Source organism: Pseudorasbora parva, chromosome 18, assembly GCF_024679245.1.
Source record: "Pseudorasbora parva isolate DD20220531a chromosome 18, ASM2467924v1, whole genome shotgun sequence".
Classification (NCBI taxonomy): domain Eukaryota; kingdom Metazoa; phylum Chordata; class Actinopteri; order Cypriniformes; family Gobionidae; genus Pseudorasbora; species Pseudorasbora parva.
The window spans coordinates 4,099,976-4,105,975 of record NC_090189.1 but is presented as its reverse complement, the minus strand read 5'-3'; positions in this window follow the sequence as shown (position 1 = coordinate 4,105,975).

Sequence of the window (6,000 nt, the reverse complement as noted above, 5' to 3'; positions counted from 1 at the left end):
ACAATAATCAAGCTGATTTGGATGTTTTGTACAACATTGTTCTCTGTTATGAGAAGCATAATTAATTATAAATGAGATTGATATTTATCATCTTTTTGTCGTTTTTAATTATCTTGATCTGTTAAAATAATCAAGCTCATTGTAATTTGGGTATTGTGTATTATTTACAACATTGTTCTCTGTAACTTATGAAACAATAATCAAATAGGCTATTTTTATTATGAATGTAGGGTTAGGGTTCTGTCATAAATTATGTTTAATTTGGCTTTTATCCTTCATATTATATGTTAACAATAAAGAAACGACAAGCAAGTTCCTTTTTTCACACACTGGCTGTCTCTTTATTCTTCTTTTGAACAAGTTGCAAAAATATATAAATAATATAAGTAAACATCTAAATAGCAAATTTATAGACTATATTCTGATTTTAATGTATCAGTAAATGTGTACACAATCATCTTATTGTTTTTCACAGTAAAGTCATCATCCCTCTATTATTATATCTTGTACTGACAATCATTGGGTTTTTATGCGCATTAAAATAATGTCTGCTGCACATCTAAACCCTGTCATTCACCTCCGACAAGACCCGCCCACTGAGGCTAGTAGACCTGAGTGACAGGTAAACTGGCCAACCATCGATAAGAAGTCATATTTGAGCCAGCCAATGAGATTACATCTTCTGGATTTAATTATCTCGATTTCCTGAGTTCGTTGATTACTTGACTAGTTCCTTTGACAATTGAGATTAATTTAAATTCTTCAAGAAAAAGGAATTAAAACACCCTCAGTGATCACCTCAACAGCAAGGTATTGTAACTTGTTTGCATTCCACTCGCCATCTGTCAAATTAGATTATTTCTTACTGAACTGCCACTGTTAAACAACTTTATTTTTTTCAAAATGTTTAATTGATGTGTCTGATTTGCGTAATTGCTTAATTATTTGCTTTATTTTGCCAATGAAAATAGTTTTAAACAAGCCATGTTGTGTGTCTACAGCAACGCGTGTGTTTCTTTACTGAATGAATCAGCCGTTTTGGAAGAATGGATTGAATAAATGATTTACTCGTTAATAATTTGAACAGTGCTAGATAGATTACTTAAAAATTTGTAGTGGAAAAAAATTGTAGTTAATGTAGTCAATAGGTCTACATTGCAGATAATTTATTTAAATCTGCCAACAAACGCAACTGACTCTCACGCCACACATCTTTTTTTCTCACGCAGTGAAAAATCGCGAGCCAGGCGAAGTTTTCAATCCACTTTTTCCACTGTTTTCTCCATTTTACCGTATTTATTTTCACATAGCCTAGTTATAACAAACAGAATACAAAAAAAAAAAAAAAACACTTTGGGGAATATTATTTTTTATTATTTATTATTATTATCCAGAGAAAACATGTAACATACAACAAAGAAAAAAATAATAAACACATTCAAAAAGATAAAATAAAATGGACAAAAAATGTGTACAACCCTTTGATAAATTAATTTTAAAAAAGTATATTCATTATGAATATAATAAGTCTTTCTTGCTTTTTTTGATTCACAATGTTCTCCAAACTGGTGCAATAGTCCTTACTCTCCTGAAGAAAAATTGGCTTGAATCTTGACCATTTCTTCTTGTGTATATGACATTTTCCCCAAATAATAAAAAGTTGTACAATAAAGGTGAAATTATTATTATTATTATTATCATTATTATAACATTCATTGGAATAGCACATAGGCCAACATATATCAAATTTATTAAATTAAAAACTTTGGGGAATAATATCATTTATCATGAGAATTACATGACACTGAATAAAGGAAAATATCTGCAAACAGATAATGTTTTTATGACTTTTTTTGTTCTCAGATATTTTAATTTAAAAGAGGCATTTTTCAAGTTCTTTCACAAAAATAAGAAAGAGAGGTTTCGCATTTAGATTTATGAATGTAGAGTTTAGCGAGTAACAATATTTTTTTAGATTGATCATAATCAGCAAAGCCCTTCCAATACATCACACATTCTTTATACATTTCAATCCTAATAAATCCTAATACATCTGTCCAAAACATTTAAAGGGACAATGCCAAAAAAGTTGGCACAGAAAGAGCAACTGAAGGGAATATCCTTTTTGAACTTTTTAGGTAGTGATTTTTTGCAGCGTAACACTTATGAATTATTTTAAAAGAAATCTCTTTTACTTTATTGGTTACTAAATAGATGTGGAAGCATCCACACTTTTCCCCAACAGATATTGATCCTAAAATATTATGATCCCTGCATTATTCCAGGAAGTGTTCACACACAGATGGTAATGTAACAACATCCTGCTCGAATAGTGAACGGACTTCTCTATTATTATTTTAATATTGTGAAGCAAAACCCAGTTTGCCAACAGAAGTATTGACTAACTCAGAGAGACTGGAAGAAGAGAACCAAGTGACAATCGGTGGCATATTGGCGGCCGATGCTGATATACATCTGTGACAGGCATATCGATAAATATACTGATAGATCATTCGGGCTCTAGTCATTTTTCAATTTTGTTGTTACATAATGAACAGAAGAAAATCCAGACCACCAAACTGAGAAAAAACATAATTGGGAATAAAGTTCCATAAAGACCCTTGGTACTTTCTAAACTATTTCAACTAGTTAATTTTAAAGTACTAAAATCTAGAATATCAAGACCACCCTTTTGACTAATATTCATTATGACACATTTTCTAATATAATGAATTGAGTTTTGCCTCCAAAAAATGAAAGAGTATCTTTACAGAGCTTTGATTCCAGATGAACGGATTGAGCAGCATAAGTCTTGAGAAGCCTTCAGCCTTTTGTAAGATGTTTCCTGCCTCTCAAAGAAAGATCTATTTATAGCCACTGGTGGTTATATCTCTTCTCAATTTTATCCATAAGTGGTTAAAGAAAACAAACCAAAAAAAGTGAATACTATGGAAAAAACAAATGTAATTCCGTGTAGATGGTGATTTACAGCGATTTAATCTTTTTCAAGAATTGAGGAATTCTGTTCGCCTTTTTCGAACTAATTAACTCTCCATAGACAGTAAAAGAAATGGACAGAGCGTTCCCATTGACGTCAACGGCGGAAAGTGAGGTCAGTAAAGGAGCACTCACTTCCTGATGGCGGAGCGAACTGCGCCGGCTCAGACTGAGCTTGACGACGTAGATGTGACGTGAGCCTCCTGTCGGACAGCTGTAGGTCTTCTAGTAGTTGTGGAAAGTGAAATCTGAATCACGTTGTTTAATTTTTTTCCCCGTAGCTTTTGGCTCACTATGGGCTTCTCCCCATTCTTCCCCCTTGACTTTATCAGACTTTGTCTCCACGTCCCCCCGACTGTCTCATAGACAGTAAAGATTGCCTGCGAGCGTCTCCTCAGGTCTATACGGTAATTTCTCAACTGTGCGACAGTTGCGTTGGTTATGACGCAATCGTTAGCCTATTTTTACAAAAACAGCTTCTGCAGGGCGATAGTGTAAGATACAAGGTAACGGAGCCTTTTATGCATTGTCGTTGTAGCAAGTTCGATATAGTAAGGAAGGAAGAGGACACGGGGGTCGGCAGGACTGTTGATGCTCTTTATTTTCAAACTCAAATCACAACGTGCACACTTTAGCGTGTGTCTGTCTCTCATATGCTCAGTCTCAGTTTCACTTCCGGGTCACGCACTTCCGGGTTCCGGATAACTCAGTGGGTCGCATCAACAGTCCGACTCTCTCTCTCCCTGGTCTCCGGTTCCGCTGGTGTTTTATCCCGTCTCCGCGCTCATTACTAGAACAAGAGACAGGTGTTATTAATCTGCGTCCAACCCACTCACTTAGCGCTCGTCCCGCGGCCCTCTCTCCCGCTGCAGACCTCGCTGAACCACGCCCCCCTTGCCACATACCCCCACCGCCCGACTCAGGTCGGGGAGCCGTCCGGCCTGCAGCCCCCCCCCCCCATTTCTGGAGAGGAAATCGGCCACAGCCATCTGAGCACCCGGCCTGTGGACCACCTTGAACTTAAACGGCTGAAGAGCCAGATACCAACGGGTGATCCGCGCGTTGGTATCCTTCATGCGGTGGAGCCATTGGAGAGGAGCGTGGTCCGAACAGAGAGTGAACTCCCGCCCCAGGAGGTAATAGCGGAGAGTGAGAACGGCCCATCTGATGGCCAAACACTCCTTTTCTATGGTGCTGTACTTAGCTTCCCTCTTGGAGAGCTTACGGCTAATGTACAGCACCGGCCGCTCTCCCCCCTCCACCTCCTGGGCCAGGACTGCGCCCAGCCCCCTGTCTGACGCGTCAGTCTGCAACAAGAAAGGGAGAGAAAAGTCAGGGGAGTGTAAAAGCGGCCCGCCACATAGAGCAGCCTTTACTTGGGTAAAAGCCTGTTGACACGGCTCCGTCCACTGGACCGTATCTGGTAGCCCCTTTCTAGTAAGATCAGTCAAAGGGCTGGTGAGGTCCGAATAATTTGGTATAAACCGTCTATAATATCCCGCCAGCCCCAAGAACTGTCTTACCTCCTTTTTGGTCTTGGGCCTCGGACAGGTTGCAATTGCGGCAGTCTTATCAATTTGGGGACGCACCTGTCCATTACCCAAGTGGAAGCCCAGATACCTTACTTCCACCCGCCCAATCGCACACTTCTTCGGATTGGCCGTGAGCCCCGCTCTCCTCAGCGACCTCAGGACCGCCCTCACATGCTGCATATGCCGCTGCCAATCGTGACTATAAATCACTATGTCATCCAGGTACGCAGCAGCATATGCAGCATGGGGACGCAAAATCCTATCCATGAGCCGCTGGAAGGTTGCGGGCGCCCCGAACAAGCCGAAAGGAAGCGTGACAAATTGGTGTAATCCAAACGGCGTGGTGAAAGCTGTTTTTTCTTTGGACAATGGAGACAAGGGGATCTGCCAATAGCCCTTTGTTAAGTCCAGTGTCGAATAAAATCGAGCCGTGCCTAACCGATCAAGCAATTCGTCAACCCGTGGCATTGGATACGCGTCGAATTTCGACACAGCGTTCACCTTGCGGTAGTCCACACAGAACCTGACCGAGCCGTCTGTTTTGGGGACCAAAACTATCGGGCTCGCCCAGTCACTGTTGGACTCCTCGATTACTCCCATGTCGAGCATTGCGCCTAATTCATCCTGAACTACTTTTTTCTTGTGTTCAGGCAAGCGATACGGCCGGCTGCGAACTACCACGCCCGGCTCGGTCTCGATATGGTGCTGAATCAAGTCGGTATGTCCCGGTAGGGGCGAGAACACGTCAGCGAATTCCGCCTGCAATTTCGATAAATCAGCGAGTTGTAACGGTGAGAGGTGATCTCCCCCAGGGGCCAACGCGACTGATTGCGCTTTAATGCTCGCCTCTGGCCCGAGATCATCCTCTCCCCCGATCACCGTTGCCAACAACACCGATTCCACCTCATTCCATTTTTTTAGCAGATTGAGGTGGTATATTTGACGTGCCCCGTTCCTATCGGATCGTATCACTTCATAATCGAGCTCTCCAATCTGCCGTGCGACCTCAAACGGCCCCTGCCACTTTGACATTAATTTTGAGCTCGACGTTGGGAGTAGAACGAGCACTTTCTCTCCCGGTGTGAATTTGCGTAGTTTAGTACCCCTGTTATATGACTGGCTCTGGCGGTCCTGGGCTTGCAACAAATTCTCCCTAGATAGCCGCCCCAATGTGTGGAGTTTTGTTCGCAAGTCCATGACGTACTGGATTTCGTTTTTGGCCACCGAAGGCCCCTCCTCCCAAGTTTCTCGTAGGACGTCCAGCACCCCCCGTGGCTGTCGACCGTAGAGAAGCTCGAAGGGGGAAAACCCCGTGGAGGCTTGCGGGACCTCGCGCACAGCAAATAAGAGGGGTTCTAACCACCGATCCCAATTTTTGGCGTCTTCCTGTACGAATTTACGGATCATGGATTTAAGAGTGCGATTAAATCGCTCGACCAAGCCGTCTGTTTGTGGGTGATAGACGCTGGTT